This window comes from Dipodomys spectabilis, unplaced genomic scaffold (genome assembly GCF_019054845.1).
Source record: "Dipodomys spectabilis isolate Male_0828 unplaced genomic scaffold, ASM1905484v1 ptg000327l, whole genome shotgun sequence".
Lineage (NCBI taxonomy): Eukaryota > Metazoa > Chordata > Mammalia > Rodentia > Heteromyidae > Dipodomys > Dipodomys spectabilis.
Window position 1 is genome coordinate 3,175,293 of NW_024871004.1, and position 27,321 is coordinate 3,202,613.

Consider the following 27,321-nt stretch of genomic DNA (forward strand, 5'->3'; position numbering starts at 1 on the left):
CAAGCAAAAAAACAAAATTCGAAAATGATTCAGTGCACCTACTTTTACTGAGTTATGTTATGGATTCTTTGCTGGACATATTCTCTAAAAAGAAAGCGTTTAAGTAGGGATACCCGTGGAAACATTGCAACAATGAGATGTATAGGTTGTTATGTCGAAAAACGAACTTTTTAACTTTGGTTGGGTGGAGGATCGGGTGGGGAGAAGGGGGGTATATGGGAAGGGATGGGAAGGGGAAACAAAGAGGAGCAAACAATGATTGATAAGAAATGTCCTCATTATCTTTCCCATGTAATTGTAACTCCTCTGTACAGTATGCTCACAATAAAAAAGAAAGAAAAAATTATCAAATATTAGCTTTACAATAAACTTCATGTAATATTTCTGGTTTGAAAAGAGAAGCCTATACAGTTGATGTCACTTGGCTTTCTTACTATCTTAGGTTAAAGCCAAACCAGGCAGGAGAGTCTGTCAACCTCTTATCTGTAATTACACAGCAAAAAAAACAGAAGTGGAGTTTTGGTTCAAGCAGTAGAGTACTAGCTTTGGGGGTAGGTGAGCAGGAAAGAAAACTGTTCAGGGATAGGGTCCAGTCTCTGGGTTCAAGCCCCAGAACCAACACAAGCTAAACAAAAAAGCAAACAAAATCTGATATTTCCTTGGGACCCTCCTTAAAGGAATACTGGTCTGAGAAGTGGCTCCTTTTGCTGATCATATGCACTGGATGCTTTGTTGGAATCCTATTGCTCTGGAGAACTCAGGACCAAAATAAGGAATTGTTAACTGACTCCTGCAAAAAAAAAATCATCTCAGGGGTGAAATATCCATCCATAAAACACTTTAAAACATCCATGTCTTTGTTTCTTCTCAGTAGAAATTTTTTTGGGGGGGTCCAGTCGTGGGCCTGAACTCTGGGCCTGCACGCTTTACCTCAGCTCTTCAACTCAAGGCTAGCACTCTACAACTTGAGCCACAGCACCACTTCTGGCTTATTTTTGCTAATGTGGTGCTGAAGAATCGAACCCAGGGCCTCAGGCATGCAAGGCAAGTGCTCTACCACTGAGCCACCTTCCCAGCCCCTGCAGTAGAACATAGTTAAAACAACATTATTTCCTTTTGTTCTATGCTGGCCATCTAATGGCACATTATATCTTTTTGTAATACTCTCAACTAGAAGTTTAGAGAAAAATTATATATGAGTAAAAGCACACTAGAAAAAGTCAGGGACAGAGTTTCCTTCAAGTCTTCAGATTCTCTTCTTTTACAGTAAAAAGGAAAGCACAAGTTAACTTGAACTTTGTCAATCTGCTATGTTCCATTCCTCTCCTGGGATCAGTTTCCACATCCAGTAACAATTATTTCCAGGAACAATCTATGGTGCTGCTTGAGGTATAATGAATGTTTTCTGGCTTCACCGAAATAGCACAAGGACACCTTTGGACCTGAGGTAACACATGTTTCAGAGACAACTTAGTGAAGAGAAAATATGAAATTTATATTTCTTACAAACACCTTATCCATGAGGATATTGAGTTCAAACTTTGTAAATTCTCTGTAAATTAAGGCGAATTTTAGAGTGTAAGAAGTTTCTCAGACCATTTTTTTTGTGAGTGTATGTGCTGTGCATTATTTTCCAAGTGTACATCAATATGTTAACTCATGTTAACTATAGCAATAATAAGAGAAAGAGAAATTCTGTGTTTAAGTATAAGGGTTCAATACAATAAGGAAGACTCTACAAATAGGACCACGTTGAAACAATAAAGCCAAGTGCAATATGTACACTTATGAGAGTGCTATAGAAAAAGTATTACTCCTACGTGGAACATGAAGTATAAGGCCACTCCCTTTCTAAATCACGCTTGCTAATGACACAACTTTGTAGAAAGTAGAATGGAAGAATAATTCTGTTTCCAATGCAAGTCAGATATAAGAGCATGGACTTAATTGGAAAAAAAATCCATCTTGAGAGAGCAGTTATTATACTAGCCATGAACTGGTGGATAAGATCACATTTTTTTCTTTCCTTTACTTATATATATATTTTGGTGGTGGTCCTGGCACTTGAACTCTGGGTCTGGGCACTGTCCCTCTGCTATTCCGCTCAATGCTAATGCTCTACCACTTGAGCCACAGTGCCGCTTCCAGTTTTCTTGCAGTAAATTGGAGAAAAGAGTCTCCAGGTTGGCTTTGAACCCAATCCTCAGATCTCACCACCACCCAGCTTAGGATCACATTTCTAACAGTGTGCACTCAGCATATGTAATGTGCATGTTCATCTATCTTTATATGAATTCTTGAGTTAAAAATCTGGGCTATAGCTTAGACTTTATACTAACAAAAATGTTTGTAGTTTAAAAGTTGATTCTAGTGGATAAATGAAACCTAAGAATGTAAAGGAGCCTGGGAAGTTCAGTTTGCATCCAGCCATGGCAGAACAGTTTTTGAGACACTATCTATAATTAACCAGCCAAAACCTGGATTAGAAGAATGGTTCAGGTGATGGAATAACAGTCATGAGCAAGAATGATGAATCAGAGCTTGAGGCTTTTGCATACATACATATAAACATAGACATACACACAGAGGCACTTATATGTGCACACACATATACACAAATGAAGCAACTCTCAGAATATGTAGAAAAGTTAGAAATCAATAGAAAATACGTCCTGAGTAGGACTAGAATCAAGTGATAATTTTTAATGTTAGAAAGTCCTCAAGTGAACTTTCTTTAAAAAGGTTGAGAATATTCCATAGGTAGGACCAGAGATAGTAAAAGAGTCAAGTAATCAATATTAAAGGGATTGGATCCATGGAGGAATGAATCAGAGACCCCGCAGTTGCATTTGAAAATGTTGATACCCTGTGTCAATTGTTAGACGATCTTTGAAAATAGTACATGAACAGTCTGAGAAGTCTAGTGGATAATATCACTGGAGAAGTTCAGAATTGCTAGTCTGTATCTAGATTAAATAAACCAAGAAGGGGCTGGGAAAGTGGCTCAGTGGTAGAGTGCTTGCCTTGCATGAAGCCCTGGGTTCGATTCTTCAGCACCACATAAGCAAAAAGAAAAAAGCCGGAAGTGGCTCTGTGGCTCAAGTGGTAGAGCGCTAGCCTTGAGCTGAAAAGCTGAGAGACAGCACCCAGGCCCAGAGTCCGGCCCCATTAATGGACCCAAAAATGAATAAATAAACAAACAAATAAATAAATAAATAAATAAACCAAGAAAGTATGGTGGGGCAATATCATTCAGAATGACAGGGAATTAGAGACTGGAATTACTACTGATACCTTCCCTGGACCAGGTAGTATAATGTTGTCTGAATAAAACACACCAAACAAGAAAGGAATACACAGTTGGGAGTTTGGGTTAATTTCTTCATTATGTTTTGAGAAGCCAATTTTTCTATTGAAATGCAACTGGTATATAATCCTCAGTTTTGTTTTAAATGCTCTCTTCATTACAGAACTTTCCTAGATGCAAAATGGTTCATGATTCCCATCCAAAATTTGAAATAGTAAGTAATCATCATTCAGTTAGATTCCAATGAAAGGATGAAGGATTACAAAAGCTTAAGCATGGAGGAATAGCAAAGTTCAACTAATGTAGGTCTTTATAGATCTTGCTAAATTAGAGTTTAGATTTCAAATAAATATTTTGGTTTTGTTTGTAATTTCATATTCTACAGCATACTACAAAATTCTCTTTAAGTAGAGGGTTTAATTGACAAATTTACAAATGTTTCTTGCATTCTATTTGCCTAGCATATTGTTTCAAGAGAGCTATAATTAGAACTTAGTTAATAGATAACACCAACACTTCATGTATAAAATGATAATGTGAATAATGTAGACCGAGATGCCAACAAATTGATTATATTAATTTATAAATTTAGAAAAAGCAATTTTTGAGGCTTTAATATAACATGGTATGAAGAGAATAATTGTGTGACATCTTCTTTCTTCTACCTGTATGTAACACAAGAAGCCATTTCCTTAATTATGTGCCTCTGTATACAATGAGAAAAATGCTATGTTTAGGGTTTGTTTTTATTTTTGTTTTTGTTTTATTGCTTTGTCATAGGGCTTGAACTCTGGACCTGGACACCGTCTCTGAGCCTGTTAAGCTCAAGGCTTATGCCCTACCACTTCAAGCTCAGTACCACTTGTGTCTGGCTTTTGCTGGGAAGTTTATTGGAGATAAGATTCTAGGGAACCTTCCTGCCAGGGTGTGCTTTGAACTGTAATCTTCCGATCTTAGCATCCTGAATATCTATGAGAGTTAAAAAAGTTATAAATATAAATAATATTTGCAAGAATACCAGTGGAGGAAAAATGATGCAACCCAGTTTATTGTGGTGTTCTTTCCAGAACATGGAGGGCATCACAATAGCAGAGGTGTAGTATTTTTTCTCAATAGAGATAAGTTATTAGTGATGTGAATTAAGGGAATTTTGAGGTGCACCCTACGAGTTGGAAACTGTTGTTCTAGGATGACTTTATGGCGTAAATTTTGGGATTGATGGTCATAGAAATAATAGCTTAATCTGATAAACTATTGCTTACTCTTGAAGAATTAATTATAACGGATGCTTTATAGTTTTATCCTATACCAGAATGTGGCTATTTTTCTGTTCACATCGCATTCTGTAACACCCCATTGGAAAATGCATCCATTGCAGAATTACATAACATGCAAACAGGTACTATTTTGAATCTCTCATGTATGTAATATTCAGAATTTGAAAGTGAGTAGTTATTAGTCATAGAAATTTAAAAGTTATGGGTTTCCATAGAATTAAACAGTTTTCGATTTTAGTATGAGAATGTACTAATTTATTCTTTTTTGAAAATATTGGCAAGTATGTTGTGAAAAATTGTCTAGTTTAGTTGAATAACATTTAAGTTGATCGCCCTCTGAAAAAGAAGGGGTAATCAATTCAAATTAGACACCAAATAGGACTTTTTTTTAAAGTTACTACATACAGAATAATATTTACTATAGCAATACAGTGAAATTTTATTTCATGCAGCTGATTTTTTAAATTTAATTTTAAGGTTAAAGTGATGTGTAGTGGGTTAGCAATTGTAAGGCAGTGAATACATAACTTTTCAAACTTGTTATCCCCTTTCTCATTTTTCTCACAGTTTTCCTTCATCTCAAAACCCCTCACAAGTTGTAATGTACATTTACAACATATTGCCTTGTGAATATTGCTACTGCATTGGTTTGCCCTTTGTCCTTTGTCTCACCATTTTGTTGTTCCTCTTCCCTTCCCTAATTAAGGTAAATATATGCACAATACACACGGTACCAAAATCAAACACAGTCGGAGATAAACCATAGGGGAAAAACCCAAGGAAAATAGAAACCACATAGTACAATAAAAACAAAAACTGCAAATAAATATCTCTTTCCATATCTTGGAGTTCATTTTGCTCAGCATCAGCTTATATGTTCATATGTATGCATAACAAAGCCACTGGAAAATAATAGTTTCATGGATTCTATATCATAAAAAAAACATGTTAACTGTTTTTGATGGTAAAGGTGAAATTAGGATTGGTAAATTCACGATTCTGATAAAGGAATTTCAAAGAGTTTAAAATTATGACAGGTAAATTTTAATTGTTCTAACTTTTTAACTTAGCCTATTAAGAAAATTTAAAATTGCCTGGGAAAATAGGCTTTCATTCAAAGAAATTCATGGAGACTTAGCTGAGAGGGAGCAATGTGGGTAAGATGGCTCATTTTCACAGTAAACAAACAAACTCACAAACCTTGCTGTAAATCCCGTAGGTTCCCATGAGAATTGTCCTTACCCAAGAAATATACTCTTATTGTGTGAAACAAGGTTGTAGTGGAATTTAAATTCAAAGTTTTTTTTAAAAAAATAAGACATCAAAATTTATGAATTGACCTTTAATTACTAAACAGTAATTCTCTTAAAAATAATTTGGGTCAAAATATTTAGGGAGAAAGTGCCCTTCACAATGAAAGAACGTATTGAATTTACACTTTTCTGTTTTAATACTTTCCACAATACCTTTGCACGAGAAGCATTGAAACACAGAAAAAATATCTGATTGGATACTTCAAACCAATGATTTCACATTACTAATTAGCTCAAAAATATAATATCCTTATTAACATGAGATAGTGAAGACTTATCTTTTTACATAAGCCAAAAAGTTTGGGGATCAGAAAAGAATTGAGCAAACTGAAAAGGTAAGAAAACACGTTATTAGAAACCCTAGCTAAGCATATTGGTTTCAGCAGTGGAGGGGGCCAAAACTTTTTGTTATAGATTGTCTTAATGTTTTTGCTACCTAAAGTGATTTTACAGAGCCTATTTGGCTCAGTATAATGCAGAACAAATTGAATGAAGACATGAAAATAAATTCTACCTCCAAGTAAAGGAGTTTTCAAAGAGAAACCATGAAGATGTAGCATTGGTGGACGCCTTATAGTCCTTCCGTTTCACTAGACTTGAAGCCAAGAAGCTGTGATTAATTGGAAATCAGGCAAGAGCTAAGAATAGGACATATAAGAAGGACATAGAAGTATTGTCCTTTGTAACAGACAATGTCATCCAAGGAATCGGTCATTTAACTCTGTTCTTCTCCATACATCTTGTTGAGCAAATACAAGACCAAGAGAAATCTATTGAAATAATTTTGCAAAGAATAACTTCACTGGTCCTGATATGGTATCTAAGGAGAGTCTTAAGAGAGAAGATAAAAGTGGAGTATTCTTAAGTTTTCTCTAAGCATTTTGTTAGCAAAATATATCTTTGAGGTTAGAAGTGATTGAACCAAAAAGTGGTGGAGTACTTTTTTTTGTGGGCACTTTAGACACAAGAAGATTTCAAGGTAAAAGAAAAAAGAAAAAAAATTATAGCTAAATATTTGTGATTATAGGTTCTTGGACTGGTTTTTTGGAGACAAAGTTTTGCATTAGCGTTTGTACTCATTAACATTGTTGTTGAGTTTCCGTGGCAACCAAATGAAAAGGGGAAGTTTAATGGACTCGCTTGGACAAGTAAACAGCATGATAGAAAATAATGGCAAATAATATTTAATGAATTATTTTGAACAATTCCTTTGCGAGAACAAAGAAGGAAAGATATAATTCAAATAACTTGATGTTATTAAAAGTATGAAAATGGAGGAGTGAAGAGATTGAGAGAAATCATAGAGGAATGTTTTCTCTCCAGTGGAGTAATAGGTTCTTGATTTTATTTCTTCCATTCTGTCTTCACAAGCTATCAACTGTGCCTCAAGACTGGAGTATCCAGTTAAGATAAAGAGCACTCACAGAAGAAAATATTTGCAGTAGATATAGGTGATTTATAACCTTAGACAATCTTTTTAAATCTGTTAAAAGTTTCCCCTACCCCAAACTGTCCTCTTTGAACAGCTTTGTTTGCTTTTCCAAAGACTGCCCTTCATTAGCTGCTTAAAATTTTGAGAGGTCATATTCATACTCTCTAGAGATTGATGTTTGGATGAGATTTTTGTTTGTTGTGTTTTTTAACTGAATTTCAAAAGGTTGTGCAAGTGTGTTACAATTAAATATGTCCATCTAATTGTCTAAAGCTCCTGCATCAGAGTCACTCCTTCTATCAGTCTCAACCAACCCTTTCTCCAAGATTTAGTTCAGATTTTCCACTTCCTTTGTTACATATGCACATTGAGTATTCTAGCTGTATTTGGCCCTTGTTCCATTTTTCATTCATTCTATTTCTTTACTATTGTTCCTCTCTGTTTTCAATTTCCTGACAGTCATTCTGTTAAATTGTCTGTTAATACTTTGAAAAGTTTATATACATTCCATGAGTTTCTTTTTTTAATTGTTTTATTGTGAAAATACTGTACAGAGGGGTTACAATTACATGTGCAAGATAATGAGTACATTTCTTATCAAGCATTGTAGCCTCCTCCTTTGTTTCAATCCCACGTATACTTGAACTGATGTCAGCTTATATTTCCATAATTCATTCATCTGTAATAACAATTTGAAAGACTGGAGATGTGAAGCACTTAGACATGATTTTATTCTCGTTCATTTGGAAGATTAATCTTTAGTCAACAAGACAGTTTAAAAATGGCTTAGAATTTATTCCCAACTACCAGTTTTTATAAATGGCTTTGTACAATGGTGTGTGATTATTTTATTTTACGTAGGATAATTTTTTCTACTACCTATAAGTTTTGGAAAAAGAAGAAAACTAAAATTTACTACTTAGAGGAATATGATAGATATAGAAGACAGATTTTATGTTTGTCAGATCTCTCATCAGGACCCATATTCAAGACTTAAAGTCATATTTCTTACTATGTTAGACAGATAGGGAAAACAGAAAACAACACATGATAGAGCAACTATTAGTGACTTTTTAAAATGTACCTTCTTATGTTATGAAATTTACTTTATTAGCTAATATTTGAGTTTGAAATATGGGAGGCTGATCTATATAACACATTTCTGGAAGGCACCTACTGAACAACATAAATGGTGGGGGGTACTATTTCTACACTTTAATGAATAGTTGAACTTGTTTGGTATTAGTGCTGGGTAAATAAATCAACTCTATTGTAACTTGCTCCCTACACTTGAAAATCTTGTAATGTCACTATCATCTACTTGTCAACTGTTATTTTGGCAACTGTGATTTTAAATAGTTTATTTGAAAATGAATATACTTTCAGGAGATTAAATGTAGGTTATCATTGGTTTGAGAATGGCAATATTTTTATACTACAGAACCTAGTTTTACTGAAGTACCAGTGTTTTGAAGCACTAAAGACCTTCTTAGTTAATGATTTTCTAAATTATATTTGACCTCTAAATCAAGTTTTCCTAGCCTTGGTAGTCCAATTATGGATCTATCATTCCAGAAACTATTTTTTGGCTGCAATGAAATCTTTCATTAATCATTAGGAGAGGGGTATTAAAAATAATCTTGTTCATGTGTGATTTTGTTCACTCAGATGGGCTGGTCATCTGTAAATTGAAAGTTTGAATTACAGTACTTTCTCTCAGATTTTGTGATCTCATCTTTCATTGAAAGTTGCTTAGCATTTCACAATTGATTACTGCTTATTCTTGAAAGGAATTGGGGCACTGTAATGTTATAGGAAATGAGAAATCGAGATGAGTCTTCAATAATTTCCGCTGGCATGTTGCATGGGCCTATGTGAGAAGTCTTGCGCTTGTTATCTGATGGTGCAGATAACTGGGACCTGGTGTCCTAGGACCATGGGTCCTCCAGAAGAATAATAGCTTTTAGACATCATATCAGCAAAATTTGTGTATAATCAGTAAGAATGCTTCAGAAATATGGATTAAAACACTTTGGGACCAGCGAGTTAAAACAATAAACAGAGCATCAGAGTAAAATCCCTTATAGATTAGCAGAAAAAAATACTGTTATTTTACCATGTGAATTCAGAAGACTACGAACACTTAGAAGGTATCACAAGTTTATACAAAGACATTGCATTGATACTTTTTATATTCTAATATATATTCTAAACCTAATTATTTATATTCCAATCCATTTATGGGAATAAATGTCAATATATTTGTCAAATTATCAATTCTAGTAAGATTCACTGTGTGAAATTTAAAATCAGCACATATAAATATAAAGTATATAAGTATATATAATATAAAAATTGTTTTGCATTGTTGTGTTGTGGTTAGGGAATCAAAGGCAACTCTGTTTTAAAGTATTATTCCATTATCTCTAACTTAGCTTTTGGTAGAGTTAGACTTAAAGCTTTACCATTTGTAGATTTACAGCCTAGAGCCAAGAGGAAACACTGTGATTAAAGCATTACCAATTTAAGGCCTAATATCTAGGAGAAACATATGGACTGCTCCAGGAGCTATGGAAATATTTGGTGATAGAAAGTCAGTAGTGTAAGTTCCTGCCTAGTTGGATGATAGACAGGCCAGGACAGTAGGTAATCATGCATATGAACAATTTTTTCACCTTCTTGGCTTTAGCTACTTTTCAAATGATAAGTATTATAAACAATTATATTTTGATAAAATACCTTCCATTCTGAACAATTCGGTCTAAACGGTTCATCTCTCTATGATCCCTTGTAAGTAAGATTAGTTTTGTTTCAGTAAGACAATCTATGCTGTCAGGGTAAGATATTGTGGTTGGTATGTTCCTACATGGAAGAAGGGTAAAGGTTCAGGCAGACATTTGTCCCAGCAAGACTTCATTTGAGAAATTTTAAGCTGCAGAAATTTAGAAGTACCTCTTAAGCAAGGCTTACTATGAATCCATTAGCTCCACAAAGCTAACTCAGTTGATAAATAAGTCCTTGAAAAGCCATCACTTTTGGAATTAGCTGTAACGGCTACAAAGTATGATCAAATTTAACATGAAAACGAAAAATAGTCATTGACAAAAAAATTGTAAATGTGAACAATCGACCAAACGATATCAGTTTTTTTTTCACTATATACAGAATTTTAGAGAAATAAGATCAATAGCATTTTTAGGAACAATAAGGGTTCCTTGTTACAAATAGGCATCCATGAATATATACCTGTATAAAGATTGCATCATTAAGTACTTAAATTTAGAGGATTCTACATGCTTCAGCAGCAGGTCTACACAAATTACAACAATACAGAGATTAACATGGCACTTGCACAAGGATGATAGGAAAATTTGTGAAGTATTCCTTATTTTTCATTCTTCTGATGCAAGAAATGAAAAACAGTTATTAAAAAGTTGATTACAAAAATACAGGTGTAACAATACATGTAATTCATAGAACTAAAGGTTAGTTTTACATCATTGTATTAAATCTTCACCTTCAAAAAGCCTTTACATTGCATAACATTTACAAAACTTGAAATTAGATAACAATGTCATTTTATCCAAAAGAAATAAAGTAATATTAGGCCCAGGAAAAAAAGGAATCTTAAACTTCTTCTATGTGGAATGCAATCTGATAGGACACATTTATTAATGAACCTATACATTATATAACAATGTAGAATTCAAATTATTATACCTAGGAGCGAATGAAATAGATTATGGACATTATACAAACATAGATATACTATTTTCAAAAAAGCACCAGGAACATCTTTAGTGTCTATACTATTCATTTCAACAGATAAGTTAAAATTATTTCTGATTTAAAAAAAATCACAAACTCTGCTGAAATCATTATAGATGTATAAAAACAACGAATACATTTTGACAACAAAGTCAGGCAATTCACTTGGAAGAATACCATGGAATCAATGAATTTTTAAAGTAAGATATTGCTGTTGCTTTGTATTGTGAAAAAAAATTTGTAAGGACACAAAGGATGGACTGGCATTTTTGAAATTTAAGAAACTTATTCAAACCATTACCACTTAGGAGAACAATTTGTACAGCCTTCCACAACTTCAAAGAGGTAGTGATACATACTTATCCTTTTGGCAATATCAAGTGCAGTTTCTTCCAAGTTGTTCTTCAGACCTGGTTTGATATAGTGGTTCAACAGAAGTACATACATGGTATCTTTGCTATTTCTATTCCTAGCAGTAATATGCAAGGGGGTCAAGAGGCCTTTAGTTTGGGGATTGGTATCTGCATCATGATGAAGTAAGAAAAAAGCCACTCTGGTTTTATTCCACATGTAAGCACTGTGCAGGGGTGTCCAGCCATTCAGAGCTACTGCATGAATATCTGCCTTGAGCTACCAACTCATGGACAATGTCTAAGTGACCACTCTAGGCTTCCTGATGAAGAGGGGTATACTCATCCTCATCACAAGTATTCAATTGGGTGGCCTATTTGGAAAGTAGTCTCCACACCATAGTAAGGCGATTAATTTCGGCATCCCAAAGAAGAAATTTGCTTGGATCCTACTCCATTTTTTTCTTGTAATTGATACCATTCCTCACTTTTTTCTTTTGTTCCTTGTCTTCGTCAGAGTTACCTAACAAGAGACTTTGAGTGCCAGTGGGAATGAGATGTCAATGTATTTCACCAATAGTTCACATTGGTTGAACTGGTCAGAAAAATCTGGTGAATTTTCTGCATATGATTTTTCACCATGATTTATTTTCGCTTTTTCCATTTTTGCTCTTCTAAATTATTCTAACTGTGGAGTAGGGAATTGATAGAGAGCAGAGGAAAGATTTTCCTCAGTATTCAAAGGTACAGACTGAAAATGAGGACCAGTGGTGTCTTCATGTGCAGCTTATTCTGGGAATGAGAAAATAGGAAACAATGCCTTCTATGTAAATGATTTGGGAAATACCACATTATAGTGTAAGATAACTCATTATTCAACATATGGGCTTTAAGAGCTTTCTAGTAGCTTTCTAATGTTGGTATTCAACATTAGAAAAAATGTATAATGCAGTAGTAAAATAGAAGTCCTTTGTATGACTACCTAAATTCTTGTTATTTTTAAAGACACTTGTTTTCATCTAAAAATAGGCCTTTCTATTGTCTTCAGGTGATTTTGATGATTGAAGATGCTTAATGAGAAGTCAAAATATATTAGTAATCCTTTGCTATCAATTAATTTTCACTTTTTCTACTTGGAGATTATAATGATCAAAGCAATAGTTCAGAATCAGCAAGCAATAGTTCAGAATCATGCTTCAAGTAGAAATGAATTACCAGTAAGTAATCCTGGATTCCATTTTCCACAAAGTTTTGTCACAGATACAATCTTCTACAATCTGCCTGCCTTCTCTAGCTGTTTCCTAGCCTGGACCTATTCCTTCATTGTACAGGAAAAGTGTGATTCAACTGATTTCAGTCAGATCTGTTAGAATTATCAAGTATTTAGATTCTTTTTTTAAAAATTAGTTTTGGGGCCTGAACTCTGGGCCTGGACACTGTCCTTGAGCTCTTCAAATCAAGGCAAGTGCTCTACCATTTGAGCCACAGCACCACTTCTGGATTTTTCTGTTTATGTGGTGCTGTTTTGGGAAATGGCAGAGCAGAAAGTGAAATGATGCAACCAAAAATATAAAAGCAAAATAAATTAGAATAATTATGGAACAACCATATTGTCTATGAGAACCATGAAAGAGAGAGAGGAAAAGAGATACAGATGTGCAATGACCTAGCTAGCCGCAAAATCCATGCTTCTAATCAATTTACAGAGCAAACAATTTTTTTTTTACTTTTTAAAAGAGATGGAAATAGAATTTATGTATTTACTTGAAATTAGTAAATACATTTTTAGTCGCCTACATAAAGAGACATAGCTTTGACCAAATTACAGACAAGAATCTTAATACTTGGGCTGGCAATGTGCCTCAGTGTTAGAGTGTTTGCCTTGCAGCTTACTACAGTGCGGAGACTACTTTCCGAAAAGTCCACTCATATGAATACTAGGGATGAGGATGAGTATACGCCCCTTCATCGGGAAGCCTAGAGTGGACACCTAGACATTGTCTATGAGTTGGTATCTCAAGGCAGATATTCATGCAATAACTGTGAATGGCTGGACACCCCTGCACAGTGTTTATATGTGGAACATATTGCAACAGCACACACACACACAAACACACACATATACACACATATACACACACATCATCATATTTCTTAAGTATTTTTTGTGTATAGACTTAAGAAGAAATTTACATTACTAACTTGAATTTCTGACAAGACAATATCATCACTGTACATTTTGCTTCTGTGCTCTCAGTTTTAAATTACTATCTAAGTATGTGCATTACATAAGTGTTGGAAAAATAGGAGTCACCTGGGTGGTTCAGGTCTTTAATCCTACCTAATCAGAAAGATGAAATCTGATGATTGTGCTTTGAAACCAGACCAAGAAAAAAAAAAGTTCATTAGATTATAATTTGAAAGTAACCACAAAAGCTTGAAATGGAGCTTAGTATAAACAGTAAAATGCTAGCCTTGAGAAAACTAAAACAAAAAAAAAAATAACAAATTCTGGGACAGAGCCAGGTCCTGAGTTCAATCTCTAATATTAGCATTAAACTAATGAATGAATGAATGAGTGAATGAACTAAAAATAAATTCAATGGTTACATGTGGAGAGACAGGTCAAATGTAACAACAGTGGTGACTGGATTATGTATTATTTTGTAAAAAGGCAAATTATCATTTTTCCTAATCATTAATATTTTATTTGAACTATTTTGTACAATAAACCCTGAATTTGGCATGCATGTATGTGTGTGTACATGTGCCCACATGGGTGTGTGTGTGTGTGTGTTTGTGTGTGGTTGCAATGTTGCTTGCCAATGTGATCAGAGTGAGTCTGAAAAGAGCTGTGTTGCAATGTTGTTATTTATCAGTGTTCCATCCTGTCATTTCAGTGGAACCGCACTTCTGTACATTTTATTTGTCAAATAATAGCATCATCATAATCAAAGCATTTATACCATTAAGTTAGATAAAAGAGATCACTTTCAGTACTTAGTATATGTTAGGCAAAAAGATACACGTATAATTAGGTAGTAAGTTATTGCTGTAAGATGACTGTTAGTACAAAATATGTATTTGACCTCTTAAATTCTATATATTTTAAGATATACTCATGGAGTGATTTTGACCAACTTGACCAAACAGGTATTACTCTCTGGTTATTCCTGTGAAAATCAAGGTGGATAAACTCTTTCCGGATTTCTGTTGAAAATAACTTTCTTTGTAAGATCGTATCTATTCAGACTAAGATAATAAACACCGTATTTTTTAGGTTTGAATATCCCATCATATTGATTGAAAATCAACATTGTGGATATGTTTGTTAGATATTCATTGCAAAAACAAACAAAAAGCATGTGTCACCTCCAGATTCTGGATGATTTGAAGTTGTATTTTACATACAAAGTTTTTTTCATTAATAGTTCTTTTGTGGGAGTAACTATCACAACTTTAATAAATGAGGCTTTTTGAATATCTTTTCCAATATAAATAACATCCCAGAGCGAGTCTTGCAATTTCTGAAAACCCTTTGAATATTTTAGTGTTATTTCTGTTCATTGAGTATACAACTAAAGACATTTCTGGAATAAACATTGTTAAAATCTGAAAATGTAAGTGGGAATACAGGCTTTTTTATGCATCATTTTATGAAAAGTCAGTTTTTATGAAACTAAAAATATAGAATAAAAGAATGGAAGTGAATTGGGTGAGCTAATTATTAGTGTAAATTTGTTTTCTATTAGCACAGTCCTTTGAATGAACATGATGAAGTTAAATTATGTGCTTTGTGACACTATGTTTCAGTTATTTTTAGAATCTTTGTAGTTATAAGAGTGAATTTGTAATATAAATAAAGGTCTTTGAAAATGATTAGGATTAATCTTATGTTTTGTTTTCTACTCCCAAGAAAATGAGTTATTTTCAAGTGTTAACAGTTTACAATTGAATGTTTAGTATCATAAGAAAGTTTGAACAAATGTAGTAGCATTGATGTCTTTTTTTTTGGGGGGGGGGAGTCTGGTAGTCGGGCCTCAACTATGGGCCTGGGCACTGTCCCTCAGCTCTTCAGCTCAAGGCTAGCGCTCTTCCTCTTGAGCCACAGAGTCATTTGCGGCTTTGTCTTTTTGCTTATGTGGTCCTGAGGAATCAAACCCAGGGCTTCATGCATGCAAGGCAAGCGCTCTACCACTACGCCACCTTCCCAGCTCTTCATGTCTTTTTAAAAAAATTGTATTCACAAGTTGGAGAGGCTTTAATTCATGCTTAGGTCTTGTTGTCTATGATTTTTTATCCTCTCATTCCTAACATTAATGATAGGTCAGACTGCATTTTTGGGTACATGAAAGGTAAAATATTTATCTAGGGTCAAAGGTGATTTTTATATCAGTCTTGCTTTAATAGCATTTTAAAGTAGTACCTTTCTCACAAAATGTTGAGTATAAAAAGCAATCAAAATACGTCTAATGGTAAACAACTTAGTTGAGCTACAATGTGGAAATGATTAGTCCATAAGACCTGCAGTTTGTTTCCATCAGGAATTGGGGAGGTCATTCTTTCAGTAAGACAGTGTTAAACAGCGATAGGGTCCCCAGGCAGTGCAGTTTTGAGTGAAGGGATAGAATATCATTTCTGATATTTTGACCAAGAAATCAAGAATGTTATACTTTAGCACTTCCTTTCACCAGGGAGGTAAATGCATTGATTATGAACTTTGTGTTTTCATATTACAGTTCCCTATTTTCTAACAAAGATAAAGTGAAATATTATGAGTGTACACAATAATTCTGGGAATTTTACCTAGAATTTGTAGACTAAGTACTGGTATTTTAGTCGTAAAATAGAATGAGGTTAATTGATAGAGTCGGAGATGGACCTCAGGCTAACACTTACCATGTGTGCAATGTTGTACTAGTAATTACAACTCTGAAGACTTCAATATCATCATCTGAGAATTAGAAATCCAAGTAGTTTCACTTTATGGAATTATTGTGAGGATTAAATTAGATATCATAGGTAAAGTACTTGGAAAAACAATCAATTAACATTTGGAAAATTCTACCTGTTATTTTCTCATGTGGTGAATTCTAACATTTTTACTGTGATTTTTATTGTGTCTCTTTATGATGTGCAATGTGATGTATTGGTATTCATTGCATTGATTATTTTTCTGTAACTATGAGGAAAACACCTTCAAAGAAAATTTCTGAGGAGGAAACTATTATATTGACTGATGGTTTAAGAGAACACAGTTTAAGATCAGATGTCTCCATTGTTTTTAATTATATTTTTATTATCTTAACTAATTGTACAAGGGAATTACCATTAAATAAATCATGTTTTTAAGTATAATGGATCTTTATATAACTTTTCCCTACTCTTCTAAACCTCACCACACTTTAATTTTTTCTAGTTTCATACTATCTGCATTGAATATTATGTCTTCACTTTCTTCCTCCATAACTCTCTTTATTCCTTCCCTTTGACTTCCCCTCACGTCTTCCAAGTGATAGTTTCCTGGTATTCATTTTGTTGGATTAAAAGTTCAATTTTATAAAAATTACATCTTTTAAATACTCCTCTACAAATAGCATGATTTGGTTAATATTGCTGTGTAAACTTGTATAAAGTTCTAGGTTCCAAATATGAGAAAGAGCATGGGTCCTTTGTGTGTCTAGCTTTGACTTCGTTTACTTAACGTATTTTTAGATCTAGCCATTTCTTTGCAAATAACGTAACAGTCTTCATAATGGAAGATATGAATATGTATATATGTATATATATGTATATATATACATATGTATATTCATATATATACATATATATATACATATTATGTATATATGACACATATTTGCCAACCATCCCTCCGCCAAAGGGCATCTGGGCTGTTTCCATAACTTGGCTCCGGTGAATAGTGCAGTAGTGAACATGGTTGTGAAAGTGATTTTACTGTAAACTTTTGGAAGAATTGATCACTATCTTTCTGGAAGCAATCCTCTAGCCAGTTTTCCAGCACATCCTTCTCTTCATCTCCATCACAACGTATTGCAAGTCCTCAAAAACACACTACCCCATACAGGTCTCAATAAGCTAAAACCACACTGTGCCCATATTCTTTCAATACATTTTGATAATTACATATAATTTAGTGAGAACCTTCTATGTACTTTCTTAATGTGGGAATGAGTGACATAACAACAGATTAAAAGTAAGAAATATGCAATTTAATTAGTTATTATTATATTTAAAATCTTTTCAGCTCTGACTCATAGCCTCACTTACTATTATTTTAATCTTTATTTGATTACTTCATCTATCCCCTAAATTATATCAGGTGAGTTAAATACAAAGGCAAGAAGTGTTGTTTGATTTTGACACTCATGTGTGAGGATGCACAATATGGACAAATACATGGATTGGAATTAATAGCAATTATCCATTTTGTTAAAATAGAGATGGTTTTCCCAAACTGATTCTCACAATTCATATTCCATTCAACAAAAAGAAACGTGTAATAATTCCCTTTGTTTTGCTCCTCATTAATTTTTGTTTCCATTTTAATTTTTAATGAAGTATGATTTCATAAATTTCCTGTAGATGGAAAAATATGTTAATATATTTCTAACTGTATGCATTGATCTATACATACACACATATATTACACAGGTTACAATGATAATTTATAACTTCTGTAACTATACAATTTACTAAATTATTAAAAACATCGACGTCTCATGCCTGGAATACTGGTTACTCAGGAGGCTGAGATCTGATGATCATCGTTTGAAGCCATCCTGTGCAGGAAAGTCCATGAACCTCTTATCTCCAAACAACCAACAGAAAATCAGAATTGGAACTGTGTCTCAAAGTATTAGAGTGATAGCATAGAGAAAAAGCTCATGGACATCACCCAGGCTCTTAGTTCAAAAACTCCAATATACCCCCAAAAAATCTATTTAATTTACACCTGTGTAAGTAGAGTATTTCCATCACCCAAATGCACATTCATGCTCATTTGCAAGGTAACTCTGTTTTGTCTGAAGTACCACTAAACATTATCACTAAAGTAGCTTTGGAACATGGGTTCATTCTATCTCTTCCATGGATTTTTCTGGACTCAAATACTCAAGTGTTACAATTGTTCTAATTATTTAAAATCATAGTTTTTTCTTTAATACTCCTAATATTAGAGTTTAAATTTAGTGTTTTGTGCCCCTTCAATGGGTGTTCTTACCACTTTGTCATGCTCCCAGCCCTATGTTATCCTGATTATTTTTCAGCTAGAAACTGGCCTCCTACTTGTGTATGAACTTGGCCTCAGTCCACTTAATGGTATTCTTCCTGGAATTTAGAATAACAGGTGCATGGCATTGTGTAGAGAACTTTCTGTTCAGTCTGGGCTTTAGCCACTGTCCTCACAACAGTGCACACCCATATAGTCACGAATTTCATAAGCTTGTCATAGCTTATTATTTTTAAATCTTTCATTTCCTGCAGGTTCTTGAGTACTGAATTGTGTTTTCTTGGGTTGTTTTGTTTCATTTGAATCTATGTGTTGAGTTGTTCCTCACATTTCCTTTTGTTTCTTTCCCTCAAGTTCTTACCTATAGTGCTGAGAAACCAATTCTTCTTTGTCAAGATAGTCAGGGTGAACATTATTTATTCCAAAGCAATTTCAGTATCTATGAATGGTGTACACATGCTAAACGCTGAGAAGGGTGTTTTATTTTCACGGCAGTCTTTGGCATTCACAGACAGATCATGAAATATATGAAGAAAATAAAACTACAGATGAATGCCAGGAGGAGAATAAGCTATTATTAATTGTTTGACAGAGGTTTCTCTTCTAGTGAAAGAAATATATTGCTTGATGCAGGATTTCACATAATCATATTGCTAGGAGGAACCTAAACAAGCATCTAATACTGCAGACTTGAGAGTGATTAATTGACTTCCTGAATAATTTACTTTTGGGTCAAATAAAAGCAGGCTTCTAAAAAGAGAGTAGATTTTAGAGAAACATGATGAATTTTATGTAAATAGGTCCTTAGCTGATTTTGTTAATTTGTGAACTAATATGGGGAAATAAATTAGAGTAAGGTAAAAAAAATAAAGAGCTTCACATTGAAAAACTCATTTGTGTTTGTGTATGTGTGCATGCATGTGCGAGTATGTACACGCACATGTGCATGTGCTCATGCATGCATTCATCATTCTTGAGGCTTGATAGTGCCTGGGAACTATTCCTCAGCTTCTGTGCCCAAGGATAGTTGTCTACCATTTCAGCCACTGCTACAATTCTGTTTTGTTTGTTTTTTTTTTTGAGATAATCGCTTGTATTGTCATGATTGAACAGTGGTCTTCATATCTTAGACTCCCGAGTAGCTAGCTAAGGTTATTCATCCTCTGAGTAGCTAGTTAAAATTCTGCCTATCCTCTAGGCTTCACTGCTCTTTTAATCTTTTCCTGAGGTATTCACAAGCCTAAGTCATATATATGTCTAGTTGCGTTAAAAATAGTCTTACTGCTTGGCACCAGGGGATCCCATGTGTACTCTTAAATACTTAGGAGGCTTGAGAACAGAAACCAAGCCAAACCTTTAGTGGACTTACTTCTCAATCTATAGCTGGGTGAATTGGATCATTTCCACCATCCCCCACTATCTAGGGACTAAGATTGGAAGGACTGCGGATCCAGGCCAGTCAAGGTAGCAAGCTAGACAAGTTGGTGTGCAACTCAGATGCCATTGATGGGAAGGCTAGAAGGACAGATCAGGGGCATGTTCTTGTGGAAAGGGAACCCCTATCCTAAAATTAAGCACTGATATGTTGCTGGCCTGCAAGAACAATATACCCCAAGTTGAAATACCCACATTTTCCCACAACCAAAATAAGTATGTACATTAACATCCAAAAACTTAATACAATCTCTTCTTTGCTCTAATATCAGCTTTATCTGATTATCATATGATGTGACAGAATAGTTTCTTCATTAAACTTGTGATAATTAAAAAATACCTAGAAATTTCTTTCTCACTTAGTAAGTGCAAATGAATGGCAAATTGCCTCATTTCTTACATATTTGACTGCCACTATAAATTTGTCTTATGATTAATAGTAATATATTCTTATTTATTAGTTTATTTGTAACAGTTTTTAAACTTTTTGCTTTACTGCTGAAGTTGAAGTATTTAAATAGTATCATCAAAGTATATTCCTTGGGTATTTAGAGCAGTTTTTTACAAAGTTTTTAACCAATGGCTTCTAAGAATTCTTAATGGGTATATTATTTATTTATTTTTATTATTATTATTTTATTATTATTATTATTATTTATTTTTAAATTCAATTTAATTTTATTATAATGGTAATGTACACAGGGGTACAGTTACATAAATGAAGCAATGAGTACATTTCTTAGGGAAGGAACATTGTTATATCTTCCATTGATATTTTTGTACACTCAAAACAAGAACTACTGATGCTTTTGCTGTTGCTATTGATCAATGAGTACTTTTGCTGTCTTTGTTCAAGAATTTTCATTATAAAATTGATATACAGAACGTTTAAACTTAATTAAGTCAAATAAAGAGTACACTTCATTTTCTTTTCTTTTTTTGGGGGGGGGGGTTCCGGTTGTAGGGCCTGAACTCTGGGTCTGGGCCCTGTCCCTCAAACCTAGCGCTCTACCACTTGAGCCACAGCACCACTTCTGGCTTTTTTCTTTTTGTTTATGTGGTGCTGAGGAATGGAACCCAAGGCTTCATGCATGCAAGGCAAGCACTCTACCACTGAGCTACCTTCCCAGCCCCTACTTCATTTTATTTTCTAAATTTCAAATTTTGAGCTTAAATGTTTCCTTTTGTTTCTTTAGCATAATTCTTTTTTCAGAGTTTTAGGATCATTTAATTTAATTTTGCATGATTTTTACACATGTAAATTATTCAGACACATATATTTTGATTTTAATATATTTAACATGTGGCTATTTAAAAATTATTTTCTTAATTTTTATATGGTTAGTGAATTTAAATACATTTATTTTCTTATACTTATAAACATATTTGTCCATGAAACAAATACATACTGTATTTCCAAAAAGCGCATACTTTATAAAGAAAGGCTTCATTACCTGATCACTTTTTGGAAATATTTGTACTTGAATTAAAAAAAAGTTTGAGCTCGTCATGGTGATTTGTTGCGTCCATTTTCTAGCTATGGTGTGAAATGTAAATAGAATTTGTAATTCGGGAGAGACTGGGAAACTATGAGACCTTATTATAAAACTATTCAGAGTGAAATGATTATAGATATAGCCATCCCTAGCGTTATATACAGCACCATGCTATCATATTCTAAAACTTGAGTTAAAACACCAGTAACATCAATCTTTTGTCAAAATAAAAGGACACATGTTTCAAAATGTTTATTATTTAAAACTTATTTGCAAAGGTTTTCATGTCTTCTATTAATTTTCAATTTACTTAATCTATTAAAATCCAAGTATATTGTGACTATTTTATTTCTACTAAACTTTTAAATAGTACAAGTAATATTATGATTTCATATATTAACATACTTTTATTGTTTGTGATAATTTCCTCCGTTTAATATGATAAAATCAATATTCCAAATGTGTGTATGTGGTGCGTGTGTGTGTGTTTATGTGGTTGTGTGTGTGTGTGTGTGTGTGTGTGTGTGTGTGTGTGTGCTTTGTGTGTACTTTGTAGTGCTTGGGAGAGCACACCATTGCTTTACACACACATTGGTTTACCACTGAGCTATACTGCCTAGTTATAATCCAAATAGTGTTTTAAACCATGACTATCAAACTTTCATTCCTAGTATGCTTTTTCAAAATTATATATGATAAAATGTGATACATATTCTATCCACGCTAACAATTTCACTTCCAACCTCTTCTGTTTGTTATGGATAAAGGTTTTACTTTGGTTCTTTTCTCTCTTCATTATTTTTCCCTTTAGAGTTTAACTATTCTTTCTCTTATTTCTTTGGAAATTAATTATCATATTCCTATTACATTTTCTTTACATGGTAACAGGTATATACAATGTTTAATTTCTATTTTAATTTTTCCCATTTTCACTGACTTTTAGTACAAACTATAAAATGGATTAAAAAGAAACTTGTATCAGGACACTTTATTTTTCTCCTTATCTTCTCTGAAGTCTTTCTGTTTTTTGAAACACAATAGCAATGACATATAGCTCCTATGTGGTCCATCATTATTTCCCCTCTCACTCACCTCTGTTGTACAGCTCAACTTGTTATCATTCAGCTGTGTTAAGCTACAGGGTTATCTAAATCTTAACTCATTCCTGAATTAATTTTAGTTGTTTCAATTATTTTCTGAAGACATTTTTCTATATATAATATCTGGTTTCTTGTGTTTTTACAAGGTACAAAATATGAGTGACTATCAAACATGTAGATATCTCTGTAGAATATTGGTCCACCTGCTCAATAAACTCGTATGTAAATTCAAGGAATACTGGTCAGTCAGAACAATCTTGTAAAATGGTGTATCTTCAGCCTTCATCCTAACTTTGAATCTTTTTACCATGTTTAGTAGTGAAGATAATATAGATAACTACAAGACCAGACACATAGAAGACTGTAACAGATTTGTCAAAAATAAATTCTCAGTTTTATGTTTAATAGATTTTGAAAACTATACTATGACTTTATGAAATAATAATAGAATTTTTTTAATTTTTAAATTTGTATTGTGAACATACTGTACAGAGGGGTTACAATTACATGGGCAAGATAGTGAGTACATTTCTTATCAAGCATTGTAGCCTCCTCCTTTGTTTTCCTTCCCATCCCTTCCAAGCCTCCCTCCCCCCCAGTCCTCCCCCCTCCAAGTTGTAAAGTTCGATTTCGACATGACAACTTGTACTTCTTACTGTTGCAACAGGTCCACCTGTACCCTCATTTAAACGACATGTTTTTCTCCTTCCCCTCCACAAATTATATCGACATCAAATACAGTGAAAGCAGTGGTTATACTGTGGGGGAGGGACATACAAAGCAACAAAGAAATAATCTTATATTTGCGTTAGAAACAAATGCATGAAAGAAAAAAAAATTAAATACATATCTTAGGCTTCTTTATCCTAACATCACCTTATCTGACCTTTTCTGCTAGACTCATACATATACTAGATATTGCAAATAAGGGAAATCATGGGACCTATGTTTCTTTGGGCTTGCCTTACTTCACTTAATATAATTTTTTCCAAGTCTTTCCATTTCCTAACAAATGGGGCAATGTCATTCCTTCTGATGGAGGCATAGAATTCCATTGTGTATATATACCACATTTTCTTGACCAATTCATATACTGAGGAGCATCTGGGTTGGTTCCAGACCTTAGCTATGGTAAATAATGCTGCAATAAACATTGTTGTGCTGGTAGCTTTAGTGTGGTCTTGTTTGTAAACATTTGGGTAAATGCCCAAAAGTGGGACTGCTGGGTCATAGGGGAGCTCTATGTGTAGTGTTTTGAACCTCCATACTACTTTCCAAAGCAGACACTCTGAAAACATTACAGGATGGAATAGGAGAAACCCTAGGTCTCCTTGGCACAGGCCAAAATTTTCTTAATAGAGACCCGGAAACACAACAAATCAAAAAAGCTTGGACAAATGGGATTGCATGAAGTTGCGGAGCTTCTGCATGGCAAAGGACATAGCTAGCAAGATCAATAGAAAGCCCACGGATTGGGAGAAGATCTTCACTAGCCATACAACGGACAAGGGTCTCCTATGTAAAATATACTTGGAACTCAAAAAATTAAATCCCCCAACAAGAAATGCTCAAAGAAACAACTGCTCAATAAATAAGTGGGCTAAAGACTTAAAGAGAACCTTCTCTGAAGAAGAAAGAAGGATGGCCATTAGACACATGAAGAAATGCTCAACCTCCCTAGCCATAAAAGAAATGCAAATCAAAACTACATTGTGATACCACCTCACCCAAGTTAGAAGGGCAAAAATCAAGAACTCTAATAACAACAGATGCTGGAGGGGATGTGGACAGAAGGGAACCTTACTTCATTGTTGGTGGGAGTGTAAACTTGTTCAACCACTTTGGAAAATAATAGAATCTTAAATGGGTGTATTGGCACTGTTGTCTCTCATGATTTAAAGAATGATCTTGGACTACTACCACAATCCTTTTTTTTCGTTTCTTTTTTTTTGTTTTTTTTTTCATTCATGGGGCTTGAACTCTGGTCTTATTCGCTGTCCATGTGCTCTTCAGCTCAATGCGAGCACCCTACCACTTGAGCCACAGCACCACTTCTGGTTTTCTTGTGGTTTATTAGAGATAAGGGTCTCATGGACTTTCCTGCCCGGGCTGACTTTAAACTGTGATCCTCAGATCCCAGAGTCCTGAGTAGCTAGGATTACAGGCATGACCTACAGGTGCCTGGCCTACCTCAATCCTAATACAAAAATTTTAAATGAAAAATGATCATCAAACTAAATTTACGATGTAAAACCCTATAAGAGATAAACGTAAAAATTTATGAAATTGTATAAGTAAAGGTTTCTAAATGGAAAGCATTAGTGGCTAAAGAAAGCAAGAATATACTGGATTATATCAAGTGATAGACTTTCATAATTCAAAGGACATTATACTCATAATTCAAAGGACATTATAACCGAAGTTAAAACATATCCAGCAGATAGAGGGAACGTATTTGTTAATGCTACAATGTGAATGCTACAATGATTCTGAATCTTAAGTATTTTTATATCTTCTAATTCTATATAATTTTTCCTGAATAGGATATTTCTTTAAAGAACATGTGTTAATTAATAATCAATAGGAGGACCATATGAAATAAGTTCCACTTTAGTATCTAAGAAAAAAGAAAAAGAAAACTCACTTGTATGACCCTAATATAAAAAGATGACACAAAATATAGTAATGCATTTGTGGAGAAATTGATAAACTCCTCATAATGATCAATTTGTATAATACTGCAATCATGTTAGCAAGCAAGTTTTCAAGTCTTAAGGGTCAAAAGGAATTGTGTAGGATCCATTCATTACACTTCTCTGAATGTATTAAAGAGATGTAAAAAACGTGTTTGGACAGGGAATTGTAGTTCATTGACAGTGCACTTGAATAGTATGTGTGAGACTCTGGAAAAAATCCCCAAAATCAAATTTGGAAAAGACACACTTTAGAGGATATATGCTGGACAAATTCCTGTAACAGAATTTTATATCTATTATAATGTCTGTTCTAAAATTTATAGCATTTCTATTTGAAGAAATGCAAGTTTGTTAAAATTAGGCTTTGAAAACCTATGAAGGTACAATTCACGTCCAAAGCACTACAATGTATACAATAAAAGGAGATCATATATTGCAAGAGAATTACATGTCAGCATAAAAAACTATTGTTAAAAATTCTTCACACAAAATGCGGAATACATAAAGAGATGTTTGGTGTTGGCTAAAAACACTGTAAACTACAGCGTTTTAAACAAAGATGTGATTTCTGTTTATTTTGAGGGTTTTTCTGTCTCTTATTTTGAGTTTATACAAAGATAACTCAATCAAAAGTGTATGTGATAACTGGAATACCTAGGAATTATGCATCATTTATAAGTAATTGATAACCTTTTCTGGAAGAAACTTTTAGCAAATGACAGAAGACACAAATCTATCCATACGCATTTTATGAAAGCCATTGGAGCATTAAAGTAGGAAAAAGCCAAGTAAATATTTTGCATGTATTCTATTGGTCTCTCTTTAACTTGAAAGTTATAGATTATGTCTTTTTATATTCTATTGGGTCAATGATCTTCTGTCACTTATTTTTTCTCTTCCCCTTTTTTTGCCCTTCCACTTACATAATTATTCTTTAAAGAGACATACTTAACCTTGCATTTCTAAATTCTTCAAAATAATCTGAACTACTTCATACTTCTGGCAGCCTCCTATATCTTTCTCAAGGGAAATATTTTTGTCACTACCATTTTTATCCTCTATGATCTTGGATATCTGTCTGCCTAATTCAGTGCAAGATATACATTAGACTCATCCAGATATCTCAACACTCGTACCACCATAACATCCTAGAACATACTTAGAAAACATGCTTTTAGAATTTCTGGGGAAGTGGCATCTCTCATTTTTGAATGACGTTAAGTGATACTTACAAGCAGTCATGTTTTAAAACAATATGCCACTCAGTAGATGAATGACTTGAGAAAATGTGGTTTGTGTATGTTCGGTGGAATCTTATGCTTCCAATTCATACGGAAATGGAAAGTCTTTGAAAAATCAAACGAAATAAAATAAACAAGACACAAAGAAACAGATTGTGTGGTTTCCTTATTTGTAATAAGTAGAAAATGTCTAGGATAGTCCTAGCAGTTGAGCAGAATTTCTCAATAACTATGTATATATGACCATATAAGATGATGATGAGCAAAATGAATTCCTGTATATGAAAAGAGTTTTCCTTTGTGGTTGTTGTTTTTAATGTGAGTCTTTTTTCCTTTGTGTTTTCCCTTTGGTTTATCCCCTGTTATATTTGATTTCAGTATCCTGTGTATTGTATTTACATTTATCTTAATTTGGCAAGGGAAGAGAAACAACGAAATGGCGAAACAAAGAACAAAGGGCAAACCAAAGCAATACTCACAAGACAACATGTTGGAAATTTACATTACAACTTTGAGGGGTATTGGAGTGAAGGAAAACTGTGAGAAAAATGAGGGAGTGGGTAAAAAGTTCAACATGTTATGTATTCACCACCTTACAATTACTGCAACACCTTCTAAATATGACCTTGACAAGAAAATTAAATTAAAAAAATGA

At 33.7% G+C, this 27,321-nt stretch overlaps 1 pseudogene; it reads left to right on the plus strand.

Moving 5' to 3' along the window:
- Positions 1–10,622: 10,622 nt before the first annotated feature.
- Positions 10,623–10,722, plus strand: LOC122128272 (annotated as a pseudogene).
- The last annotated feature ends 16,599 nt before the right edge of the window (positions 10,723–27,321 follow it).